The following is a 15902-nucleotide window of genomic DNA, read 5'->3' as shown; positions in this document are numbered from 1 at the left end:
GAGATAATTCAGATTGACTCAGATTGACCATGCTGTAAAGCCTGAGAAACTGCATTGAGTCTAAATGTGCTTGGGTGGGTGTAACCATAGCAGGAGAATTTGGCAGCACATTTGTAGAAAGGAACTAGCAAACAGATTTGCATGTAACTTGGGCAGCAGGGAATGAGAGAAATGTGTAAATCCTCTCCAGCCCAACACTTTTACCACTAMCTCATTCCCTGCAACTGGAGTTAGGATACTATGTATAGAAAATCAAAGCAAGTACAAGCTTACAAGCCCATTGGCACCTTCATACAACATGATACAACACAATTTCTGTTCAGCTGGAGCATTGTCCCTCTCCCTAGCTGAAAAGTTCCTGTCCTAGCTATAGAGTTAGTATCCACTTTCTCCTCGAACAGATGTTTCTGAATATGCTTTTTCTACTTCTAATCATAGCAAACACTAGACTGTGTGAATCTGTTCCAGTCCTCTGGGAATTTGCCATTGGGACTGGTGATTGCCTTGGATCCAAAGAGATCCTGAAGATAAATGCCAGGTTCTTTTTTCTTATCAGTTTCTCAGCTCTAAAGAATCAGTGGTATTCAGCCTCCTGCTTTCTACATTCTTCCCTTCGATCTCTACCCAGTACTGTCAACTTATTGGTCACCACATCCAGATCTCTATTTATCCCAGGGTTCTGGGAGATTTTTAGTATAAACTCTAATCCATTCCCATGTGAGCAGCGCAACAGTTTTCTGTGATGCAGGTAAGGAACATGCTATTATTTGTGCCAAATAATTGATTTCTGGAGAATGGATCAGATCCTTTTATAGACCTCTATAAATAAAAAGCTTTGCTTTTGCCCAGCTCCAGGAAACTGAAAGTACTAAATATTACTGTTAGTTTGTGGAAGAAGAGCTAGAGAAAACATTCACATAATATCAAGACTTTTTTAATCCTAAAGTCAAAAAATTGGAATAACTCTCTTTAGCATAGGAAGATTTTAGAAGCATAGGAAGATTTTAGAAACTTACTTGCAAAAGCTTGCAGAATACTTCTAAATTAAGTACATTCTTCATCCTGTTGTCTTCATTACTTTGTCTGGGGCTATACAGCCTGCAAGAAAAGGCCCAAATATGAAACAGAGCGTGTCTGGAAAAAGAAGCTTTAAAATAGCACTTGGCATTTTCCAGTTTATTGCACTGAATGTTAATGCACATTGGGAATTCATAAACACAGAGAAATGATTTAGATKTCACTTGCTGTATAACAAACACAGCAGGACAGACAAGTGCAAAAACTGATGTTATGGTGTTCATAGGCAGGATCTACTTACATGAATACTATTTTAATCCTATCTAATTTCTTGGTCATCTTGGTCATGTGCTAGGCTGTACCTGTATTCAACCTATCAGTAAAGGTCAGGTAAAGTGCATATARGACAGGTTTAGTTCACCTAATTCAGGTACAAGCATGCATGGCCATGTGTATATACATGAGTTAACAGAGGTGAGCCTGTGGACCCAAGCACTGGCATGTGATTGCCCCACAGTGCCTGCTGCTGAACCAGCGCAGCTGTGGTCGATGCCAGTGAGCTGCCCTGGGAACAGTCTGGGCACAGCATAGACCAGCGATGGCTCCCAGTTGATGCTRCAGCCAAGACCTCTCTGCTTTGGGAAATGAAGAGAATGTAGCCACGCAGACGTGAGCTGTGCTGTAACGGGCTGGTAAACGGCCAGGGCTTGTTCTAGTTACTAGTTTAGGCGTAGCCTGTGCAACCCAGGTGTAGCTACATGAGCAAGTACGCAGAGACTGCAGTGGGCTCCCTTCAAAGCCAGCGCCCTGCAAAYCTCACGCTTGCTGTGCTCCCCTGGTCTGGTAGCTGGGTTCGAGGAGGGCTCTGTATGCTGCAGCCCCTATACAGCAGGGCCTGTAGCAGCCAAAAGTGCACTCGTGACCAAGCTGGTGAGGCTGCTGGCTGTGTTGRTGACTCTATTCTGAGAAGGATAAAAAGGGAAAAGTGCTAAAACATGATTCACCTTCTTTTGAACTGGCATCTTCATTTTCAATAGAATAGCATGACTAATGTTCTCTGTGCGCTGATCTCTACCTTGTACTCTGCCAAAACTACATCAGATCATCTTGGTGGCACTTGTCAGTGAAATGTAAAGCAATCTTGTTTCAGGAAAACAAACTCCATACATATAGACATGCATATATACATGTATAAATATATGCACACATAAATACACGCACGCGCGCGCACACATRCACACTCACACACACACCCCTCTATATAAATGCAATCTTACTGACTCTTCCTTAGTCCTTTTGCTTCCCTTTCAGGTGCAGGGCGAGATAAGTAACATTCTCTCTTGTCAGTTTTATTCATATTTGTGATGAAATGTTATCAAACAAATTTTGAAGCAGTTTATTTGTCATGGGGGTGGTTGCCTATCAGCTTCCTCTATTTTGTTTGACCTAGAATTTTGGACAACAAGTAAAACAGATTTTTTGATAGATGAACTGTGTATGTTTGCTTAATGGAAAATGTCCATGACTGTATGCAGTGAATTGATTTCATATGATTCTAGCTAATCAAACAATTTGAAAGACATCCCTGGCAGATGGACTAAAAAGCTAAAAYGTAAACGGAAGCAGACCCCTATTCAAAGCAAAAATAACATCTTTGCTACCCCTCTGGCAAGGTTCATGCTCTCCAGCCAAGTGAGTGAAATTCTTAAGCGAGAGAGTTATTCCACAGCTTCTGTTTCACCAGCTGACCAGCACAAGAATAAATGCCTTTTAGTATAGATTAAATTGTGTGTCTTCAACCAAGGCTTCCCAGGTARTGCAAAGTATTTGCTCAAATTTTCTTATATAAGTCTAACCTTTTGTTGTCTGTGACAGAACATTATAGAAATGCTGTTATGTCTACAGACATCATGAAGTGCTGTGCAAAGAAATCTAGTCCTGGAAAATCAGGACGTCGCTAGCCCAGGCTCTGAGCTAACCCGCCCTGCTCCAAAGCAAGGTGTATCAGCTGGAGCAGAACGCCCCAGCAACGTGACCATGCTGTGTCCAAACCCGAGCGGCTCAGGTAACTGCATGACTCTGCTGTACAATAGGGACACATCYCTAGGGTAAATCGGCTTATATGAAATCGTAAAGGCCAGAATTACGCCAGCTGACACCATCTGAAGATTTGAATCATGTTTGGTAATTGGGAGACATGCCTGGATTTGAGATTGAATCATAGGTGTCCAGTGCATTCCCTGCATTTCTGAGSTGTAACCTTTGCCAGGTCAAGCTTGCTTGCATTCTTAAATGTAGTGCCAGGTTTTCAGTGGAAGAAAAGATTTCATTTTCTTTTAGTATTTAGAGACAGTACTTAGGTTATTTAGTTACTGAATCAGTATGACTTCTTGCTATACACAAGGCTGTGTGCATTCAAAATRTAAGAGAATGAAAATGAGTTTCTGTTTCATACTTTTCCATACAATATTTTTATTTTTTTAAAAAACATGGAAGTTACAGTCAAGTCATCCAGAAACCTGAAGATCTACTTCTGTTTTGAAGGTTTGTTTTAAAATTTCAGTCTAGATTTCTTCTTTCCCACAATTAAGATATTGGTTTACAGTTTACAAAGCTTTTATTCAAAGCATGGATTGGTGTAGGAAAGCTGAAGAACCAAAGTAATACTGTAATATTTAAGTCTAACTGCGTTCTATGAGATGTAGGTCAGTTAAAACCAGACATCACATTCCTGAGGTTAGTCACCTGGTATGACTGTCCCCTAAACTAAACTGATTTTAAAAGCTTTCTGTATATTTATGTTTATCTTTAGGTACCTAAATTCCTTCAAAAATCTGCTCTGAAAGTTCAGTGCTACACTCAAAGCATATAGAATTAGATGCCTTATGTTTCAAGGGGATGATGAAAGGTTTGGGATGTGTGTTGAACTGGTTTTCCAAGATGCTCTCCCTCATCTTTAATCTGGCACCTGGASAGCAGTTGTGAAAATGTTCATAGTCTTCACTGGGGCAAAGCCTAGGAAATACTAAAGAAGCTTTTGAAAACACATTTGATGTTTTAAGATCTGTGAGGCTTCAAGGCTCTTTGTTGTCCAGTATAAGAATGAAACCTAGAAYGGCCAACAGTTTTATGAAAAATGAAAATCAAGGATGCCACTAGCCAAAAGGCACATGAGTGGCATAGGTTATGGACTAGACTCTGGAATTCCCTGGTGCTGGTGGGGCTAGGTATTACTCTGAGCAGAAATCAATTTAAAAAAATGGTTTTGAGAGCTTCACAACTTTGAGCAAAAAGTGTTTCTTCAAAAAAAATATACCTGTGACATCCAGTACTTCATTTATAATAAATGCCAGAATTGGAAATATTAATAATGCCCTCTCTTCCTTTCCACTGTGTCACTGCTTTTGATTACATCTTTTTTTTTTCCTTTTCTGAATAGTGGTATATGGCATATGACTTAAAAGTGGGGCAGAGTCACTGGTCTGTTTTTTCTTGCATTATTACTTTATTTGTGCTTAACAGATTCCTAGTCCACTGAATTTTGTTCCCTACTAAGTAGGAACAAAAAAAAAAAAAAAAAAAAAAAAAAAAAAAAAAAGACTGCTGTACCAAATGTCCTCAAAATCATTCACTTTTTATTGTGGCTGTATCTTCTTTCTCCTATCTATTTTCTCCAGAAAAGACTTGATACTAATGGGGTTTTCATGTGGCTTTTACAGCAAGCCTATTCTTTCATTTCCACAATAAGAAAGGGATAGTCTTTTCAGAAAATAAAGTATGAATCATCCTTATCACTATTAACCAACTTTCTTATTCTTATGGTCCTTTCTGTGTGCTCTTCCAGTAAATCACTTTTGTTTCTTGCACTTACTTCTTAGCTTTATCTTAGAAAAAGTTTTTCGTGTTTGGGGTTAACATTGTTTCTGGCAAAAAAGCTTGGTAGTAATCATCATCATCATCATCATCATCATCATCATTGGATTATTGTTTGATTCAATACTGAATTGTATGTAGAAGACACTCTTACACATAATCCATCAGTCTCTGCTTTTATCATTGTATACAGTTTGTCAGTTTTCCCTTTAGCCAGCAATGTAATTCTAGACAATACTGAAAAAGTGAATGTTTTTATATTCTGTAGCATTGTTCTGTAAATTTGATTTGCCATAGGTTATGAGCCTTTTTGGAGCAAAGAGCCTTCTCAGAACACTGTGAGCAGACCAACTGACATAATGCCAACTCAGATGTAAGATTTAGAGTACAAAGGCCTGTATCTCTAAAGAGATAATTAAATAATAGGATTTCAGCACTGGAGACCRTTGTAGCAAGCAGAGATCCCAAACTGTAAACAGCCTCATCCCCAGATGTGCCTGCTAATCAACTTTATGGACACTGCTTCCATGATCTCCKTGTGGTGGCTGCATTCATTGTTCTTATTTATACATTCAAAGACCAAAGGCTTCTTAAGTTACAAAGCTTATAAAAATTTACTGTATTTAAACTTATGGGTGTGCCAGAGATGTCTACCAAAAATGGAAGCACATCAGCCACGCTGCATAGATAAATTTAGAGCTGCTGTAAGCCTAACCAGCAATTCAACAACATGCTTTGGGACGCTGGCTGAGGTGCCATGAGCACTGAAGGCAGGAGCAGGGATAACAAGGTGCTTCGTCTCCCACGGGACCTTGCTGAGGGCAGGTCCAGCCTGGGGCTAGGGCCCCTGCTGGTACTCACGCTTCGTGGGCTCTCCCAGACCCTACTTCCATTTCGAGGAGGTCGTGCACTTCCTTCCCAGCCACCCACTCCTTGCGCCTGCCTTCTCTCTGGAAGTCTTAGCTGGGGGCGATGTCTGACCTCCGTTCAACATTGACAGTTCAACATTCAACATTTCAAGCTCAGTGCACAGATGATAACATTAAATTCATATTGCATTAGCCAGACCCTTACAGAGAGGGCCAATTTTCAGAGACCCTCAGGACTTCTGAAAAAAGAGTGGATGATCAAGTCTCCTCTGCAGTACACCTTATATCTTTGAGTCATTACAAAGGACACTTGTCTCAATCTATGAGAAGCATTTCTTTAATTTGGGATGATTCCCCCCTTTTCGGTCACTACTCTTTCGAATTAGGGGCAAGGGAGGCAGGAAAAGGCCAGTTGTCCCCAGCTGAGAAATGTCCCCTGGAGAAATCACTGTCACAGATGCTCACAGAGCAAAAGGCTGCAAATGAATTTTTAAATCAACTGAATGATGCTCTGACAACTGTGAAATGGCTATCTATGTAAAACAAGATGAGGATAGTGGTAATCCCATGTCATGCCATACACCTGCAGGGATTACGAAAAATTTATTTGTAAGAGTCCTCTCCTTCTCTTACAAGGCCTGAATCTAGTATCTCATGTACAGTGGCAGAGCTAGAACTGTAACACTGCCCAGGCAGARTGAATGAAATTGGGACAAGTTTGCAGTACTGTTCAATCTATTTTAAACATGGCCACAGCCCCAGGAAATTGAATTTATGCCCCTACGACAAGCAAGTAGCTTACCCACAGGAAGACTTACCTGCATTGATTCTTGAAGTTTTGATTGAATTTTTGATTGCAAGAGTGGGAAGAGGCAAGAAAATATTAACGTTTAAAAAGGTCTACAAGAAGAAATAGYGGTGGTAAATGTGTTCAGGAGATTAATGCTTTAGAGGAAGTCTCACTCTTTTTGTATATGATCCATTCATGTACAGAAAAATTTTGCTTCCAAAACAGCCTTACTCAATTTGATAAAACCCTRGTAGTACACTTTTCTGAGTTTTCTATACTTCTGTATTTCCATTTTTTCATTGCTATTTTAATAAAGCTGAGAAATATTGGTTTTTCTTTTTCCAAGAACTGCAAAAAAAATCCTAAAAAGACCATTTCAGTAAACCAAAAAGTAGAAAATCAATAAATAAATCAGTCTAATGGGATATGGCAAACCATAAGATTTGGAATCCCATACTCGATTTAATTTCCAATTGTTCAAAATAGAAAGTCATAATTTGTAAATAAATTTATTTTTTGTAATTTCCCTTTGTTTAGGTATTTTGAAAGTTCCTCTTTGTGTTGTAAATCAGAAAGCCTTTTAAAATTAATTTCATTGTTTGTCATTGAAAACATTCTGACTTTCAATCATCTCTATTTAAAACTGTCTTAAACTTTTCAAGAAAATAGACAAGGAAGGTTGAAATTTTCCACTGCCTTCTGCCAGTATTTATTAGACTGCCTCACTAGCGGCCTACGGATTATATACAGTGCTTTTTTTGTTCAGGGAAAGAAGAGCTCTAAGTCGTTAATTCACAGMCATTTCTTTTCTTTTCAAATTTTGCATATTTTTCTGACATATGATTATTCTTTGGTATGTTAAAATGTAAGTTCCTCCTCTTTTGCTTTTCTATAATTTAACTAATTACCTGAATAAAGCATGTGAATTATGGCTTTCACATTTCCCAGTTGAATCATGCTAATTTGTCTTCTGGCAGAGAATTTCAAACAAAATTACTGTCTCATTTTGAGGCATGATATTAATGAAAGATATTAATTACTTCTTAGAAGGCATATTCTTTAAATAAACCRCAAATTGAAAAAGAGGTTTGCCAGAAAAGAACGAACTCTGCTTTAGTCCTCCCTCTTCTCACACACTTAGAATTTCTCTCACCTAGGCTCATACAAAAATGCCTTTTTGTTCTCACTCTCATTGAAAACCTTTCTTTCTTCTGTATCCTCACTGACCACTGGTGCCATCACTTTTTTTAATGGCATCTAAGATAACATTTKCTTTGAAAATTCATCTTTCTAGTTCTGAAAAAATACATGAAGATCTCTGGTAGTTAATCAAAGCAAATGGAGATTATATTCTACACTTTCTGAACATCAAAGAAATTCTTTCTTGTACTGTTTCAAATACTGCACTCTGCAGATAAGCCAGGCAATTTTAACCACATTTTCATAGAAAARGGACATGTTATAGAAAATACTGAGCAAAAGTGTTGAAGGCATATCAAAGGTTTTACACAGCTTGAATTGTTCACCATTGAGGAAGAAAATCTCTTCAGATTTACTTAGGCTTGTGTCTGAGAAGGCATGGTAGGATCAGTTTTTAAAAAGATACATAGAAATCCCAATTTGTTATTTATGAGGTTTGCAAAGTTGTTTCTACTTTTCTCTTGCTGGAGTTTTGGGAGTTGCAATTTTTTTTAGAATTCTTCAGCCTCRTATCACAAATTTTTGTGTGTGTACAACTTGGACTCTTAATCCAAAACTGTCCTTTCGTATGACGTCTGAAGGATGCTCACCTGAGTTATGCAAACTCATTTTTATGCTTGCAGATAGGAAATGTGTTTTTGTGGGAGATTAAGCGGGTTCTATTTTTATCAGTAACATTCTAATGAGAGAAAAGGTGCATTAAAATTACAGGTTTGGGGTGGACCCTGTTCACTTTCAAAAGGAATTTGGAGTAGTGGGTCTATGTATGCATACCACAGGCAGCACAATGGTTTACACTAGCTAGAAGTATCAACTTCCTAATTAATTAATTTAAATTCATCCTGGTGACATCTAAATTCAACTAAGTGACAAAGAGCAATTTTCTGTTCACTTCTATCACTTGGAAAAAARTAAAAAATGCAAGTTTTGAATGCAACACCAACGTTCTTTGCTAACATACCATTTTGCAATGGGGRAAAAAGAAGCTGTTTTAAATCAGTATGGAAAAAATCTTCGGTGAAAGAGATCGAGCTAATTTTTTGTTGCCTCTTCTGTCAGTGAAACATAAACAATAGAATGTTTTGTCTGCAGACACTCCTGCAGCAATGCAAGAGAATTAATCATGGTCAGGTCYTCTTGCTATAAACAACAATAGAAGAAAATTAATCAATCTTTTCAGACAGTGCGACCCAACAATACAAAACAAACAGCCAAGAGACAAATACATTTTGTTTTCAGCAAGTTATATTCAAAAAAAAAATATATAAAACCTAAAGGTCCAGATAGTAAAAATATAGTGTTGTTTTATTTTCCCTCTATTGTAACCCAGCATTATAGCATGATGATTAATACACGCTGGCATTGTGTATTAATTTTAAGAGGTAGCTCAGGCTTCCCATGGGGTGAGACCAGCCTCCTCCTGGGGGTGCTGTTTGCGGTACCCATGCAGTTCTTGCAGTGGAGCTTGGCACAGCTGCCAGCAGCCTCACTTCTGCAACGGCAAACGCTGCGGCAGCTTATGTGTGACGGCATGTCCGATCTCATACACCCTCCAGCTCTTCTACATTTATTAGCTTGGACTTGGAACTAAAATCACGTGCTCTAATATGGTCATGTGGGGATTTTTTTGTTTGTTTGGTTGGGTTTTTTTTTTGTTTTTTGTTTTTTTTTTGAATGCAGGAGAACATACTGTGATTAAGATGTGGGGAATGCTCACTTCTGCCTCGCAAAAATATACTACGTGGACACACTTTTAGTAGCTATAATTAATTCTAAGCTCTCTTCTAGGCCCTTGTTCTACAGAATTCTTTACTACGACCTTTTCAGTCTAAGCAATAGGTTCTATTAAGAGTCTTGCAGAATGGTAAACATTCAGCTATCCCTTGAAGTTAGTCATTGCTGAGCTATTCATTACCTCAGAAAATCACTTTCCCTTACATTTTGTTACAATAGCAGAAACTGGTTGCTAGTTCATTGACCTACCTACAACAAGCCATAAAAAGTTGTACTTTAAAATAGATTTTACCTCCTTTTATATTTATTTCTTAGTTTCTTAAAATGTTGATTATTCTTTTGAATTTTCCTCTTCAGAATTGTCCATATCGCCTCAGTTTTGCTTGTGTTTTCTTCAGGACTAGGAAGGTTAGATCCTGACACTCACACTGGGCCTGATCCTGCGCTGAATAGTAAAGCAGAAATAAAGAAGAACAGGAAAAAATCACATTATCCAACTTCATTCTGTAAGTAAGACAATGAAGCTAATAGAAGTACAGAAGGGTCCTCTCCAGTGCAAGCACAAGTGAGCGAAGTATATTTCTTCTTAATTTTCATTTTAGTTTAAATTCTTTAATTTAATTGTAATATTAATTTGTTGTAACTTTCAGTATTCTTGTTAAAGTGTCACTTGTAAAACAGAGAGGATCCCATAGATGTTCAATTAATTTTTATCTCAGATGTTTATGAACACCATAGGCAGGTGCTAAGGACCAAATCAGTGAAAGTCTCACTCTGATCCCAGGTATATTGTGTAAATTTGGATTAACTCCATTGTTCTTGGCATAAGAGAGAAGGTGTATTCCCAAGAACATTTGTTTTCATGTATTAATTTTATTTCCATTGTTGGTCACCAAGATGAAATGTTGTAACTCTGAAATCAGTTATATACATAATTTTAAAGCCTGTAGAGCTTGCAAGCATGCTGCTGCACACTTGCATTTTTAGCCAAATGAACTTCAAAGTCACTGAATATTTATTTTTTTAATTATTTTCAGCATCTTATCCCTCTACAGTAAGTATCTACTGGATAATAACATGGCTGGTGTGGTGCTAAATTCGTTGAGGTACAAGAGATGAAGTAAAAAGGGCTATAGACCGTCTAACTATATAATCAATTGTCTGTCTTGAATGCAGAAGCCCCATGTTCAGGGATAAAAAGAGGCTTTGTCAAGTAGTGAAATGCAGGCAGAAAGTGGGGAAAGACATACAAACCATTCTTTCCCACCTGAACAGCAGCTCTAAAAATGGGCTAGTAAGGAAATTAAAGTAATGGAGACCACTGGGGTACCATTATAAACAGATCAATACTATAAAATGTCACATGTATCTTCTTTCCAGCACTTTCAATAACAAAACACTGACCTTTATAAAGAGGTACAAAGCTGTGAGAAATAATCCAATTCATTTTGTCTAATGTTATAAACCTAAAAGGATCAAAGATAAAAGTCAAGCCAGGAGATTTTGTTTGAATTATAAGTAAGCAAAAGGCTTTCCTTAACTAAAAAACTCTCTTTTTAGAAGAGGATCCAAGACTTCTATTAGCTACATTAGGCAGTTCAAATTGTTGATAGTAGGGCTAGTTTCACACACGCACATACACACAATCTGCGTCAAAAATGCTATTTTGTCAATATCAAAGCATTTTGTGAAAATCTGTTGGTCTGAATTTGCTTGGGCAATCTCTTACATCAAGGTTCAAATTTTGGTCAGAGTATACGCTAGTTCTTAGGCTCACCATGAATGTTTCTGTGAAGTTCAACATCTTGCCTTGTGTCAGGCAGAGAAGTGGTTGAGACTGTCTCATTTCTCAGCTGTCTCCAATGTATCTCTTTATTGCATGGCTCTGAAGCTCTCTGCTTTTCCTTCATGACCTCCAAATGGCGTACTCCCCAAAATTTTGAAATCTCAACATTTTTCTGTGACTGAACTGTTATTTTCTGTGGCATCCCACTACTGCTACCAAAGTAAGAGTACCAAGAGGAAAGTGTTGGATTAAAAGTTTCACCAGTGTTTCCACTACTTTGATGTAAAAATATTTAACAGAGGCTGAAAACACAGATAACTATAGCAGGGAACAATAGGGTATTCCTGCATTATTAAAATTAGTAGTGTGTAATGTTAATTTCTCTATTGACGGTCTTCTCTGTGTTTCTCCAAAAGATTATGAACCACAGTAGGCAAGTGAAAAGAAGAAACAAAAAGGAGCCTTTTGTTTCCTTCTGACTGCAATGGTTGAGGTAAAACCTCATGCAGTGTTTTAAGAAAAGCATGCCTTGCAAATAGCTGGTGTATTTAAAAGATTTATAAAAGGATTTATAAAACCAATTTTGAGTCAAGCACGTTCCAGCTAGATTTTGGGTTTGTTTTTATGGAGGATTATTTATACTATTGTTTTGAACCCATTATTCATGTATTAGCTGCTCATGTCATGAATAGAATCTCAGTGAAGAGCTCATCCCAGGTCTTAAAAAATATACAAAGGTGGATATCCATCTGTGCAGAAATCCAGTTGTTGCAGTTTATAGTCCTAGCAGCTTTCTTTGCTAAATGTTTCATTTGAGGCTGTGATTCCATACATTGTCGCACAGGACAGCAATGTAAAGCCTTAAAACTGTAGCAGTAACTTAAAGCAGCTGCAAAAAATAGCAGCAATTTTAGCAAAATCTGATAAAGCCATGCTATTATTTTGTGCACAGTCACACATAACCCAAGACGGAAATCCAGCTTGATTACTTCTAAACTTTTTTTTTTTGGGGGGGGGGGGACAGAGGGAATTTGTTTACCAAGAACTACTGTTTCCTTTCTGCTATAATACTCTGATTTTACTCTGATTTGTTTTATTTTTGTTCAGAGATGTACACTCTACCCACAAGGCAACAGTATATGCTGAAGAGAACATTATTTGGCACTACAGCTTACATAAAAGGAAAATATGTGTGAGATTTCAGCTCATCTTTCTGCTAGCCAGGAGACTGTGTATTTTATGGGTATCAAACAAGAACACTGATGAAAMCATGAGAGAAGTAGTAACTTCTGTGTTTAAATAGAACTGTCTCTTTTTCCCAGCAGGAAAACCAACTCCTGGCTATACACTAAAAAAGCTGCATCAAGAAAATCAGACCTAATATTATCTTAGGGGCTAATATGTTATTTTCAGTCGGAAAATGGAAAGCCACCATTTTAAATGAAATTCCCTAAATAGTCTTCCTGATGAGATTTTTCCCTTTTTTATTAACAAGTGGAATTTCAGATCTATGTGCGAAAGGAGATGGGTTGCTGATTAGAATTGTTTGATCACACACCAGCAGACAGAAGACCTCCCACTGCTTGCTTTGACTGCTCCCTCACTTTCTCAGATGCATGTCTCTACTATTTTGACTTCATCTTTATCCTTGTTTAGTAAAAATGAAGTCATTTGTCTGGTATGTATTTACCCTATCACACATTCCAAAGCTTACCCAAAATAATTATGATGAGATGCGCATCCTAATATAGAATTGAAACTACGGTCTTTATACAAAGCTGCTTTTCAATGTGCATTTAATGGCACAACTTCCCTTGAAAACAATAATACAGCAATGTATTTGGCTGGCACTTTGCTAATGCTACATACAACATCTGTCCAAAAGAAAAAGGGCAGAGAGAATTCACGTCAGAATAATTAACAATACATGTCGCCACTCATTAGGATCAGCACATGAAACTGTTGCTGCTGGCAACAGCAGTGAAACACACAAGTCAGCTAGTGGCAAAGATATGTCAGTCCTTGTAATCAAAGGATGGAGGTACGTGAGAGCTCTTTGCTAATCACAAATTACTTTCTCAGTTTAAATTTAATATTCATGATGATTAAAAGGTTTTCCACTTTAATTTTCCGTAATCAGATAAAATGACTTGGTACCATGTGCATCAGGCAGTATCTATGACTCATGGTAAACTACTACTTAACAGAGGGAATATGGGCTATAGTTCTTTTCACACAGAAACGAGGAAGTTATGTTTGTAACTACACTGATCCTAGCGAAACAACAAGATTCATAATAAGCTACATAATGAAATAGTATCATACATTTTTATCATAATAAAAATAGTACAACCAGAGTATTATTTGAGGGGGCAGATGAAGACAGAARTGAGAAGGTTAAGATAGCTCCCTCCAAAATTGCAGAATATTATGTGCAAGAAGGCATGATTATTTTTTGATTATAGCTTATGTGTAACCACATGCATAGTTCTCAGGACTGTATGAACAAATGGTCAGCTCACCATCAAACTGATGATTTAGCCTCAGAGCAATCACGGCTGCATGGTTGCAAGAGAGACATTAAACTTTTGCACACATAGTTTTGCTGTAAAAATAGTAGCCTGGGCTTCTTGTTGTAGAGGACTGAGGTCATGTCTAAACTAGAAAGTTCTTCTGGCAGGACTCTGAACTGAGTAGAGCTTTTAGATGTCACATTGAAAGAACGGATATGTACTTGTTGTACTGCCTTTTCTAGTGCCAAGTGTCCTCCCCTTGAAAGTCCATTTTGGCACAAGGTACAGTATTCTGTATGCACAATTCTGTTGACTCTAGCAACTTTGCTGAGCACAGTTCCTCAGGGACATCTTGAACGTGTTGTGAGATACCAACAAGGAGCTCAGGTTCAAATTCCTGTAATTCCGTTTCTTCCGGCCCTCAGTGTTTTTTCCCATTCTTTGACAACCAAATTGCTGGATTACATCTTTCATAATGCTTTTTCTCTCCTTTCAATCCCTCAGTCAGAAATGTGGGCCCCAGAGAGATGAACAGCATACCAAAGCCTGCTGCAGAGAAACAAACTATAGATCCCTGACTGCCAGGGTAGCCAGTGGAGCTGTGGAAGACATCAGGTGGAGTGGCTGATGATGGCAATGCACAAAAGGGCAGGGTTTCCTAGGCATTTACTGATCAGCCCGGCACAACACAGCAGCGGGAAGTGAGCATTAAAGAATGGCATAATACTGTACTTTGGATCTGGGAAAATCAGGAGTGGCCCCAAAATGCACCAAGGTTGGAATGTCTCCGGGGACAGAGACGCTGCAGTGAGAGCAGATGGAGGTTGTTCTCTTGCCAACTCTTGGCTCAGATACTGATTCATGGGGGACAGAGAGGCCCAGGGAGCTTACACCAGATATAGTCCCTCCCTTAGCACTGCTCCGTGAGCTGTATGTGCTCCAGCTTAGCACAATATGCTTGCAGACAGTGGCTGCCCAGCCTTTCCCTTTCTTCATATCCAAAATCAGGTTCTGTCTGGCTCAGACCAAAGGTTAATGAGGTTGGGGCTGGAAAACTCAAAGTGGAAACAGATTGTCGTTCAGGTGTGCCAGGATTGTGGCAACAGGCAGGAACAATAAGCRAATTTGAAACAGTGTGACACCTGAATTTTGGAAGAGGCAAAGGTGTCCCAGTTTGACTCACCACATCATGCCTAGAACAGCTACACTGGCTCAGGCAAAAGGTCTAAGTAGCTTTTTTTTTTTCTTTTCTTTTTTTTTTTCCTGATAGTGGCCAGCATCAGATGCTGAGAGAAAGAGAAAGAGAAAGAGAAAGAGAAAAAGAAAGAGAAAGAGAAACAGAAACAGAAACAGAAACAGAAACAGAAAGAGAAAGAGCACTTCTCCAAAATGCTCTCACAGCCCCAGGCTTTCCTAAGTCAGGAGTTTTCACTGTATTTCACAGTCTTTGATGTTGCTTTCCCAGCGATTTGACCCATTGATTTTTGAATCTCTTTAAAATATAACCAACCTCAACAAGCTGTGGTAAGAAATTCTGCAACTTCTTGAGAAGCTGCCTCTAGAAATATCTTACTTAGTTTGCTTTAACCGAGTAACTAAGCTCATATGATGCTCATTAGTTTTTATAGTGAAGGCAAAAACAAAAAATTGATCATTGTTTACTATTTCTTGGCTACTCAGGACTTCAAAGTCTTTTATCATAACACCCAGGCTTATACAATGTGGATGCTCCATAAATATTATTGGTTAGATGAGGAAGGTGTATGATGTTGTATCCTTATAAAATCAAAAAAAAAAAAAAAAAAAAAAAAAAAAAAAAAAAGGAAGACATTTCCTGGACCTATATTTGTGGTCYTGCTTCTCTGGTTAATTAAACTGTATACTGGATAGTAGCAGAGAACAATTTGCCCTTTTTCTGAGCAGGGACCACAAAGCCACTGAGTGTGTACCTAATAGACTGAAAAATCCTGGCAGGGACTCATGGCTAGACTGAACTCTAATGAGGAAATATTCTTATTGTTGCTACTACATGTTACATTTCCCATAATACTTGTGGAGTAAAAGCTAGCTGGATGAAGGAGTGAAATGTAAGGACTGCTGATTTTGAATAGCCAAGCACA

General features: G+C 38.2%; 1 long non-coding RNA gene across 1 annotated transcript in view; it reads left to right on the top strand.

Annotated features, from left to right (window-relative positions):
• LOC146598274 (uncharacterized) overlaps positions 1 to 12443 on the top strand; it is a 140156-nt gene extending 127713 nt beyond the window's left edge. The window contains exons 7-8 of the long non-coding RNA XR_014895289.1: positions 9882 to 9989; positions 12377 to 12443. This is a non-coding gene — a long non-coding RNA (uncharacterized LOC146598274). The remainder of the gene's footprint in view (positions 1 to 9881; positions 9990 to 12376) is intronic.
• Positions 12444 to 15902: the final 3459 nt, after the last annotated feature.

The sequence above is a fragment of the Rhea americana genome, unplaced genomic scaffold (genome assembly GCF_003343005.1).
Source record: "Rhea americana isolate MKP2758 unplaced genomic scaffold, rheAme1 scaffold_167, whole genome shotgun sequence".
Taxonomy (NCBI): domain Eukaryota; kingdom Metazoa; phylum Chordata; class Aves; order Rheiformes; family Rheidae; genus Rhea; species Rhea americana.
This window is presented reverse-complemented; position numbering and strand designations above follow the sequence as displayed.